General features: G+C 37.6%; 1 protein-coding gene across 1 annotated transcript in view; it reads left to right on the top strand.

The window, feature by feature from the left end:
• The window catches only part of LOC144978177 (uncharacterized), a 67,072-nt gene that overhangs the window by 543 nt on the left and 54,029 nt on the right, over positions 1-12,500 (top strand). The window lies entirely within an intron of this gene.

The following is a 12,500-nucleotide window of genomic DNA, read 5'->3' as shown; positions in this document are numbered from 1 at the left end:
GATGATGATGATGATGATGATGATGATGATGATGATGATGATGATGATGATGATGATGATCATAATGATACTACTACTACTACTACTGCTATTACTCCTACTCATCCTCCTCCTCCTCCTCCTCCTCCTACTACTACTACTACAACTACTACTACTATTACTACTACTACTACTACTACTACTACTACTACTACTACTACTACTACATACTACTACTATACTACTACTACTACTACTACTACTACTACTACTACTACTACTACTACTACTACTACTACTACTACTACTACTACTACTACTACTACTACTACTACTACTACTACTACACTACTACTACTACTACTACTACTTACTACTACTACTACTACTACTACTACTACTACTAGCTATACTCCTACTACCCCTCCTCTCTACCTCTCTCTCCTACTACTACTACTACTACTACTACTATTACTACTACTACTACTACTACTACTACTACTATTTACTACTACTACTACTACTACTACTACTCTACTCTACTACTACTACTACTACTACTACTACTACACTACTACTACTACTACTACTACTACTACTACTACTACTACTACTACTACTACTACTACTACTACTACTACTACTATTACTCCTCCTCATCCTCGTAATCCTCATCCTCCTCCTCCTCCTACTCCTCCTCCTCCTCCTCCTCCTCCTCCTCCTACTACTACTACTACTACTACTACTGGTCATCAGGGGTCTGATCCGCCCAAATTTAAATAAAACGTGGTGCGCAAAGCGTATGTAGACTTCATCGTTTTGATCTGCAGATCGTGAAAATCGAGACTTCAGAGATTTGAACCGCCGACCATCGATGTGTAATCTTGGTTTTCATCACTCTAAACTACCATATCATTCATTCTCCTCGAAAAAAACAAACAAACTTGAGCTTGTACAGAGCTAAATACCAACAATCCTGATCAAAACGCTTTACAAAGAGTCCCCTGGCTAACGGCAACATGTAACGTATAGAACGAGACATGACGCCTGTTAGGCGATATTACAATGGGTTTTTTTCCGACAAAGACATCGCTGTTCATGGCCATGTACTCATTTACACCAGACTACAATGTGAGTAAAGAGCCTTTTCCAAGGACTCAACTATGCGCCGAGCGAGGCTCAAACCCAGGACAGTCCGATCCGAAAGCGAAAGTCATACCACAAGACCATATTGCCGCACGATCATAAAACATGAAAACTCACCCGAGCCTGAAATAGTTTAGGTTATAGGTTTTAAATTCAATAATTTTCAACACCTCAACCATCTCGACCGACGTGTAGTCAGTTGCAGGTCTGATAACGAACGCATTTATGGGCTTGATTTAACGTTGTTGTAATGGCCCATATTTCGCGTTGGTTTGAGAGTATTTCCATTACAACAATGTGCCCACAACAATTTGGGTTATCAGACCTCCAAATAAATACACGTTGATCCCGACATAGCACCTTGAGGCGGTGGGTCAGATATCATGTAACATCCTTTTCTTTATGTCTATTCTCTTTTATCTTCTTCCCCTTCTTCCATTAAGGCCAAAGCTTCAGGCTGAACATTGTATGACCGACTTTTCAGTAACAGGGGTTTTAGAGGGAAGCAGGGAGCGATTTTCTGAAGTAATCAGTCAAAAGGGCTTGTTTTACAATAGGATTCAATAGTCGTAACGTCACTTCCTTCCTAATGACGCATGGTAACTTAGTAGTACTGGCTCTAAACTATGGAACAATGGCGGACGCCCTTATGAAATATTTCTCCGACGAGCATAAAAGTGTATCAGAGGAGAAAAACATTATAAATATGATCTTGTTTTGACTTTTATACATTCTGATCACAAGACATATGAAAGGTTCTAGCAAGCTTGAAGAATAAAAAGTAATGATTTTCTTTGTTTAGAACCAAGATGGCCGCCGTTGCCGGGCGGCGTGACATCAGACTACTGAATCCAATTGGTTGGTAGGGAGTTCCAAAGTCGGATGGTGGAGGAGAAGAAGGAGTAAAGATGATGGTTTGTTCTTGAGCGGGGGATTTCAAAATTAAATGCTGAGACTGTTTAATTGTTGTTCCCTTTCAAATGGCTAGTTGGAATTTCGAGTTTTTCGTTTTGTGCTTTGTGGAATACGAGGAGTTTGTTGATGGAACGTCTTTCATGTGAGGGTTTCCATTGGAGATCGTTTATGAACTGAGTTACGCTCATATCCAGCTCATAGTTTCCACTGACAAATCTGGTCGCCCGACTTATCTAACTTCTGCTGAGGATTTTCTGGTTCTATATCCACTATATTCACTTGTGGAAAATTTAAAGATATTACATGCGTTACAATCAAGATTTTAAAAGGCTTTATCTGACAAAAATTGCTTCAAATCGGAAAATTGACGCATAAACTATGTATAAAAGAGTGGTTGAAGTTTATATATAGTAATTAACAAAAAATGAACTTTAAATCAATTTGTTTTCAATTTGAACAAATGTCAAAGTGAATGACATAATCAGTCGAATGGTGGAAAGGTTTGAACTGAGATACTGACAAGTTTAGTTAGAAGGTTATTTTTAAAAAATCAAAAATGAGTTTTTTTACATAAATGATTAAATCAACATTTTTTGTACATCTTCGGGAAATAACAAAGCTTAATTTCACTTCAAAATATTTTTACAGCTAGTCAAGTTGAAAACGTATGAAATTTGAGAAAAGTTGCTTGATGCCTTTCCCATAGATACATCTGGACATAAATTCATGAAAAATTACCTGAATTACTTCAAATAAAGATTAAAATGCTCTGGCGAGCATATTCTTTCAGAAAATGCAAAAATTGCAAATCCATCCGACTGATTACGTCATGCACTGACACAAATATGGTGATAGAACCAGTTAAACCTCAACCCACGAAATATGTTCGGCAATGTGGCTTTGTGGTACAATACTCACCTTCGGACAGGACGGTCACAGGTTCGAGTTTCGCTCTGAGTGGCGCATAGTTGAGTCCTTGGAAAGGCTCTTTACTGACAATGTCTCATCGTACTCAGGTGTAAAATGAGTACCTACTAGCCGTTAAAAGCGTTGTCTCGGTGTGAAAAATAAAAGTGTAATAATATTGTCTAACAAGCGTCGTGCATGTCTCGTCCTAATAAATTGTAAGTGTCGCTGTTAGCTAGAGACTCCTTGTAAAGCGCTTTGAGCACGCTTTGTGGATTTTGCTCTATAGGCAGAATGAAGTTGACGTCACTGAGATCTTCGTTATTGTTTTTATTGCCATCCGCGATCATGTGTAATTCTCACTAAGCTGTGTTAACGAGACTGTAAACGACCAATATTACACATAGTTTTGTTTGTTGGTCCGTTTATATTGCCGGCTGGCAATTTTGTGAGTTCGTTAGCCAAGCGCACAATATCTATATAAATGCCCATGTTTTTTATGTAACATATATATATATATATATATATATATATTATATATATATTATTTATATTATACCCCTCCCCCCTTAATATCCATTTGATCCCATCAGAGGTTATTTCCCTTGGTACAGGACATTATATAAAATAAGAACGACTATTACCAGGTCCAGTCGCTTTGCTTTTGTGTTGTCTATTTCTCCCATCGGATCTAGAGATCCGAGGAATTGTTCCATGGGCGAGACAAAAAGCTCGCGTACGAATAACGGTCGGTCACTGCTCGATTTTTGCAAAATATCGTATCGGTTAAATAAATTATCCAAAATCTTGACCATAATTTTTTGATACCCTTATTGATACTATACTGATGTCATGCGTCACTTTATTATGAACAGACATATAGCGTATTTTCACGGTTTCAATAATATACTAGATGCAACATGCAATGCCATTTTTGCGCAGGACTATCGGGTTGCTTGGAGTAACTCTCTCCTCGCCGACCATTTTCAGGGTTATTACAGAAATGTGATACTTAGTCAATAATGATGAATGATGTAATGATTAATAATATAATAATAATAATAATAATAATAATAATAATAATAATAATAATAATAATAATATAATAATAATAATAATAATAATAATATTAATAGTAATAATAATAATAATAATAATAATAATAATAATAATAATAATAATAATAATAATAATATTAATAATAATGATGATGAAATAATAATAATAATAATAATAATAATAATAATAATAATAATAATAATAATAATAATAATAATAATAATAATAATAATTATGCGTAATTTCTATATCGCCTCTTTCCACAAAATGTGCTCGGAAGCGCTTATACAAAGACAAACACACATACACACACACACACACACACATATATATATATATAACTGAAAGGAAGCACCTTGTCTTCAAAGAGGCTTTAAAGGAGGACAGAGAATGACGGTGCCTGGTGTCTGCTGAAAGAGCATAACACACAGAGGGAGCAGAATGTGCGAAAGCACGTCGTGAAAAACTCGACTTAAGTACAGGGTTCAAGAACAGGGATGTAGATGAGCGGAGAGAGCAATTCGGATTGTAGATAGAAAGAAAAAAAATGACATCTTTATACTCAAACCTAGAGGCTAAACTGACATACGATACAAAAGTTTGTGCAGCCAAACAAGATATTCACAACAGCATTAACTCCTCATTGCAATGATAAAGATTTTTCTTCAAACTTTGTGACAAACAGAACAAAAAAAATTATAAAAACAAATATAATTTCCTTTTTTCATCCCATAGGGGAAATTTGTCCCTAGGGTCTATTCCAAGGGAAGACTGGAATAACCCAGGCGTCAACCGCAGTACAGCGCCGCTAATCGAGCTAGGGCGAGGTGATTGCTCAAGGCCACAAAGCCCAGCGGCGGGTGATCGAACTCGGTACCTTTTGGGTACGAAGCAAAGACCCCGTACCGCTGAGCCAATTTGAATATGAAAAATATAATATCATTGGATCGTAACAAATTTGACAATTTTCCTGTTGTTGGTAAGGAAAGGATTAACGAATGTTTCAATATCCAGTACCTGATACATAAAATTACCCACCGGTACATGGTATCAAATAGTGCCCATCAACTCTTAGCGGGCTTTTTGTCTCTGCTCTTTGCTTCGCCTCCTGGAACAAGCGGCTGGGCAATATTGTCGGAATCTAATAAAGCGTGTGATGGCCCAGACGTGGCGATAAAACTACTTTATCTAATTGATAGTCTGGTTCTGTTTAACGTTGTTAGACATGAACTCTTTCAGCAAGCAAGCAAACAAACAAACAAACAAACAAACAAACAACAAACAACTTTATATAGATAGTTTGAAGATGACGTCACTCAGGTCTTTGTTACTGTTTTTTTTTTTGCCATCCGCGTTTATGAGTAATGCTCACTGAACTGTATTAATCCGACTATAAACGTTCATGGATACACACAGTTTTGTGTGTTGGTCCGTTATACTTCCGGATGGCAATGTTATGAGCTTCTTAGCCAAGCGCATACTATCTATATTGAAACATTCTTAACCCTTCCCTGCGGTTATGTGGTCTTGTGGTATGACACCACTCGCTTTCGGATCGGACGGTCCTGAGTTCGAGCCTCGCTCGGCGCATAGTTGAGTCCTTGGAAAAGGCTCTTTACTCACATTCTCTCACCGTATTCAGGTGTAAAAATGAGTACCAGGTCGTTAACAGCGTTGTAACTTTCCGAAAATAATTGTAATATATCGGCTAACAGGCGTGATGTCCTGTCCTAGATGTTAAGTGTTGCTGTTTGTCAGGGACCCTTTGTAAAGTGCTTTGAGCACGTTTTGTGGGTATTGCGCGATATTAGACTTCAATTCTAAGCTGTTTTGAGAAAAAAAAAATTAATAAGTTATGCCCTTCCGCACGACATCATAAGATATCGTCGCTTTGGCATTCCATGAAAGTATATAAATAATTCATCAAACAGGAAGTCTGATGTCAACAGGAATCACCCATGTTGTCCAAGTGAGCAATTTGAGTATACTAATCTTGCCCAAAACGAAAGTGTTTGAATAATGGATCGAACCCGGGAGCTTCCGGATCATTGTGCAATGCCTTATCCACTGGGCCACTTGAATAAGAAAACTAAGGGGGAAATCTTCCGTTTGTCTTGGTTGAACTAAATAAGAGAAATCCCAAAAATGACGATCTAGTATCAAATCTGTAGTAATAGCTTTTTAAAATGTCAACAACAATAATGTGGAAAAAGTATCAAGTAGTATTCCTTCAGAGCCAAATGGAGCTTATCCCAGTTGTTAACTGGACAATAACAATCGCCTGGATAAGACACTAGCAATTACAAAGTACTTTCCGCCAGGTATAAGAGACCCAACTGCCCAATTACTGCTAGATGGATATTACGGGGAGGGAAATGTAAAAATCTCATTTCAACCTGAGGTCGATCCCGGTCCCTTTAAGTGTGAAGTGACTGACTCCTTCCTCCTCCCCCCCCCCCCGCCCCCGCAGCCCTCAGCACATTATGAGGCGCTGAACAAAACTAACCTCTAATTCAATTGTGTCTATTGTTGAGTATGTTTTTTAAAAAAGTCCCAAAAAAACCCAACCAACTTTTGGGTTGGCCCAGTTTAAACAAACAACGTTCTTCATCCAATATCATCATGATTATCGATAAAATCAAAATCGATACTACGTAATTGCCATCCCCCCTCCCCGGTTCCTTTAGCCACTGTGAAGTCAGTGTTCTACCAAATTATAGGGCAGCTCCCCCCCCCCCCCTCAGCATATTATGGATCCCTGAACAAAAACCACCTTTATCAATTGTCTCTATTGTTGAGTGCGTTCTAAAAAGACGCAAGAAAACTTTTGGGTTAACCCAGTTTAAACAAACAAGGTTCTGCATCCGATATCATCGTGATTATCGATATAATCAAAATCGATACTACTTAATTGCCCCCCCCCCCTTCTGTCTTATCTCTATCAGATATCCCCCAGCCATATACCCTCCCCCCCCTCCCCGGTTCCTTTAGCTGTGAAGTAAGTATCTACCAAATTATGGGCAGCCCTACCCCCCCCCCCCCCCCCCCCCCAGCATATTAGGATGCCCTGAACATAAACCCCCTTTATCAATTGTCTCTATTGTTGAGTGCGTTCTAAAAAGACGCAAGAAAACTTTTGGGTTAACCCAGTTTAAACAAACAAGGTTCTGCATCCAATATCATCATGATTATCGATATCATCAAAATCGATACTACTTAATTGCCCCCCCCCCCCGCCCCTTCTGTCTTATCTCTATCAGATATCCCCCAGCCATATGCCCTGCCTCGATAAGTACAATGATTACCTCCGCCCGATAAGAGCTATCATATCTCTTCCTGTTATTCCAGAAATTTCTCCTTTCTTTCCCATTATTCTATTCTACGTGCGGCTATGACGTGGTCTAGTGGTATGACACTCGCTTTCGGATCGGAAGGTCCTGGGATCGAGCCTCTCTCAGAGCATAGTTGATTGTCCTTGGAAGAGGCTCTTTATTATTCACATTCTCTCACCGTACTCGGGTATACAATGAGTACCTGGCCGTTAACAGCGTTGTCTTTGTCGGGAAAAAAAATTGTTAATTCGTCTACCATGGGGAGTCCAATTCATCCCCAAATAATACCGTTTTTAGACGTTGGTTCACATATTTGTATTTGGATTGATATTCTGTAAGGTATTTAACTAAATGTTTACGACATTTGATGCTATGCTAAGCTAAAATATTCATAACTTCCGCCAGCAAAATTATGTGTAACCTTGAGCGTTTATAGTCTGATTATTAATAGAATTTAGTGAGAACTACTCATAAAAGTGGCTGGCTAAAAACAATAACAAAGAGCTGAGTGACTTCAATTTCGTTCCTTCTATTCAAACATTCCCCCCGCCCCCTTTTTTTAGATTCATGATTTAAAATGATTCCCTATTTCGCAGGGAATAATAGGCTCCAACACTCGTGACGTTACTTCCCTCATAATAACGCATAGTAACTTAGTAACTGGTTCTAAACTATAGGAAAAATGTATGTCAACGGCCAGGTACTCATTTTACACCTGAGTACGGTGATAGAAGAATGTGAGTAAAGAGCTTTTTACCAAGGACTCAATCAGCTATGCGCCGAGCGAGCGAGGATCGAACCCAGGACCTTCCGATCCGAAAGTGAGTGCCATACCACTAGACCACATAACCGCACAGTTATGAGTCCTGCAAATATGTACACGTGGTGTTCACTATAGATAGTATGCACTTGGCTAAGAAGCTCACAACATTGCCATCCGGAAAGATAATGGACCAACACACAAAACAATGTGTAACCTTTAACGTTTATAGTCTGGTTAACACAGTTTAGTGAGAAGTACTCATAAATGCGGATGGCAAAAAACAATAACAAAGACCTGAGTGACGTCAACTTCATACTATCTATATCAGGGTTAGAATTGGATTCAGTGGTCTGATGTCACGCTGCCCGGCAACGGCGGCCATCTTGGTTCTAAACACAGAAAATCATTACTTTTTATTCTTCATACTGGCTAGAACTTTTCTCTTTGTCTTGTGTTCAGAATGTTTAAAAGTCAAAACATGATCAAATTTATGGGTTTTTTTCATCTGGATACGCTTTTATGCTCGTCGGAGAAATATTTCACACGGCGTCCACCATTGTTCCGATAGTTTAGAGACAGTGTTACTAAGTTACAATGCGTCATTAGGAAGGAAGTGACGTTACGACTGTTGAAGAGTATTTGAAATATCAACCAAAAAATAAAAACATAAATAAAAAAACATAAATAAAAAACATCTCGGGCCCTTGTTTGTGTCATTTATTAGCTTCGATACTGTAAAATCGACCCCGGCTATTAAAGGTTAAAATGACATCATCGACTAAACGTTCGGGAAGGAAAGAAACCCCCAAATTTGGACGTACAGTTTGTCGGCGCCGTTGATTGACGGATTGAAACCAATACGGGAGAAGGACGGGTCGCCTGGGACGTGGGACAGACAGAAACATAAAATAAATGAAAATGCAGCCACTTTGGTTTATTTTGTCATTCCTACATTTTTCCCCATCTTTCTATTTCTGTTTATATATATATATATATATATATAATATATATATAATATATATATATATATATATATATATATATATATATATATAATATATATATTATATATATATATATATATATATATATATATATATATATATATACATGATACAATAATAATGATATTATAATATGTATATATATATAAATAAATATATATATATAAATATATATATGTATATATATATATATATATATATATATATATATATATATATGTGTGTGTGTGTGTGTGTGTGTGTGTGTATATAAGAACATTCACAATTTCGATCGTCCTGGCGAAAAATGCGAGTGTTTTTATTTAATTTGCACGCTCTAATTAATATTATCGAGCACTCTCGTATCTACAAGCACCCACCAACACTCATATATTATATATATTAGAATACTATTTCGTGGTTTTTATTTTATATACTATATACTTTATACGTTACATCCATCTGACGGATGTTATAATTATTTTAATTAAGCGCATAGCATCAATAGAAGGAACGAAATTGACGTTATTTAGCTATTGTTATTGATTTTAGCCAGCCATTTTTATGAATGGTTATCACTATATTCCATCAACCAGATTATAAAAGTTTAAGGTTACACACAGTTTTGTATTTTGGGAACTTATATCCGACTGGCGAATGTTGTGAGTAATTTGCCTCAACGCTTAGCATCTATATCCGGCTGGCGGATGTTGTGAGCATTCTAGCTTAACGAACAGCAAGATCTTTTTTAATAATGAGCTTTCGTATAGCTCAATATTCCACTAAACGAGCTTAAAGCGGTTTACATGGGTTCCCTAGCCAACAGCAACACTTAACATTTAGGACAAGACATGACGCCTGTTTGGTGATACTATTACAATTTTTGCGGACTGAGACAACGCTGTTAACTGCCAGGTACTCATTTTTTTACACATGAGTACGATGAGAGAATGTGAGAAAAGAGCCTTTTCCAATGAACTATGTGCCGAGCGAGGATTGAACCCAGGACCTTCCGATCCGAAAGGGAAGCTAGTGTCATACCACTAGACCACATTATAGCCGCACAATTATTACTGTATTCCATAAATTAGATTATAAACGTTTAAGATTACACACAGTTTTGTGTTTTGGTACGCTATATATAAACGGCTGGCGGATGTTGTGAGTAATTCGCCTCAACGCATAGCACCAATATCCGGCTGTCGGATCTTGTGACCATTCTAGCTTGCTTAACGCACAGCGAGAATAAGTTTATGAAGGCTTCGATTGGCCTCTGTATTCATCTGTCGAGGGACGTTAAGTGGTGAGGTCATCATCATCATCATAATATGTGACCCAGCCTGTCAAAACGGTATTATGTCGGGATGGACTAGATGATAAAAAGTCGAATCAAAGTTTAAAAAAATATGAAATCTTAGATTTTAGCACTCTAAAATACCGGATTCATCCTTATCAATAACATACAAAATCAACGCAAATCTAATAATTTTGGTTATAAAGTCGATTTTTAGCACTTTAATCTTCCGACTGAATACCGTTTTGAGGCGTTGTTTTACATATCATCATACGTGTTTATTGTTCTTTTCCTTCCTCCGACAATTAAACTAATATGATATGATATGATATAATATAAATAATATTGTCTGGTAATGAGTCAGCTCAAAACTGTGGCGTGCGATAACAAAACACATTTTCTTTTTCATTTTGATCGGAAAACGTCATAACAAAACACCGGATAACCCAGCGTACTCTCTGAATACACAAAACTGGGGGGGGGGGGGGGGGGGGGGGTCCTGACCTGCCATAGTGGGCAGGGGGGTACATACTGTGTCTTCTATTCCCCTAGATATTTGTTTTCCAACATGCATTCTGTCTTTGTCTTGGAATGAAAGGATTACTTGGGTTTGTCCTGGCCCTGGCCGGATGCCCTGGCTAGGAGGGAAACAGTCAAATGTATAGTTAGTTTGGGGAAATGAATTTTTTCCCATTATAAATCATCTCTGTTGTACACTCTATTTTTTCCCCTAGTACATATGTGTGATTTATAAACAATTGAGTATGTTCCTCTTGGCGGGGACTTGTGCTTGCGTCTGGATGAGACTTTTAGGTGATCTCAAACTAAGTACACTAACAGTGTTCTCTTGGAATCTATATCCATTTCCTATTTGATCCAATTCCCCTTTACCTTGCCTGTTCTTGGATGCTTTAATTGTAATTCTAGAACTTTTTACTCATTTTCTTCCTTTGTACTGGCACTGGTATGACCTAAATGTGTTGCAAACGTCGTAAAACCCTTGAAAACCCCTTAAAACAAAAACAAACAAACAAAACCCAAAACTTTGATATAATATGTCGATAGATATCAATGTGTGCTTAATTGGCAGGTCTGATCGCCTGAATTGTCTTGGGACCATTGCTGTGATGGAAATACTCTCAAATCAAAGCAAATTATATATATATATATCTCCATTACCACACATACATTGTACGTCTATAGTACTCTTCAACAGTCGTAACGTCACTTCCTTCCTAATGAAGCATGGTAACTTAGTAACACTGGCTCTAAACTATCGGAACAATGGCGGACGCCCGTATGAAATAATTCTCCGGCGAGCATAAAAGCGTATCCAGATGAAAAAAAAACCCCATAAATTTGATCATGTTTTGACTTTTACACATTCTGATCACAAGGCATATGAAAAGTTCTAGCCAGCATGAAGAATAAAAAGTAATGATTTATTTTTGTTTAGAACCAAGATGGCCGTCGTTGCCATGCGGCGTGACATCAGACTACTGAATCCAATTATGTTAGGTTATCAGACCTGCAAATATTTGTATGTCGATCTCGATTGATTAACATGACCTATATTTTATCAACATTGTCGATACAATGAAAGCAATCAACACTGAGACGCTTTTAAAGAGGGTGTGGAATTCAGACCTTTTTTTCGACAGAGAGAATAAAAATAAACAAACAATGTTACCGGCCAAATACCATGAGTACGGTGAAATTATGTGAGTAAAGAACCTTTTCTAAGATTGTTATGACCCAGTCTATGGAAGAAGGGGATCATTCTAATGACAAAGATGGAAATATCTCTGTGTTTTTTTAACCAATCTATTATTGATGATATGCACTTAGTAAAAAACAAAACAAAACAAACTAAAAAACTTACAAAATCCGTCAGTTGGATATAGATAGTTCGAAGATGACGTCACTCGGGTCTTTGTTATTGCTTTTTGCCTTCCGCGTTTATGAGTAATTCTCAATAAACTGTAATATCCAGACTATAAAGGTTCATGGTTACACTTAGTTTTGTGTGATGGTCCGTTATACTTCCGGATGGCAATGTTGTGAGCTTCTTAGTCAAACGCATACTGTCTATAACGTAGCAACATCCGTCCTAAACGCGGTTT

The sequence above is a fragment of the Berghia stephanieae genome, chromosome 8, assembly GCF_034508935.2.
Source record: "Berghia stephanieae isolate SIO BIC M18660-M18661 chromosome 8, UCSD_Bste_1.3, whole genome shotgun sequence".
In the NCBI taxonomy this organism is placed as follows: domain Eukaryota; kingdom Metazoa; phylum Mollusca; class Gastropoda; order Nudibranchia; family Aeolidiidae; genus Berghia; species Berghia stephanieae.
The sequence above is the reverse complement of the archived record's forward strand: the minus strand, read 5'-3'. Positions and strand labels throughout refer to the sequence as shown.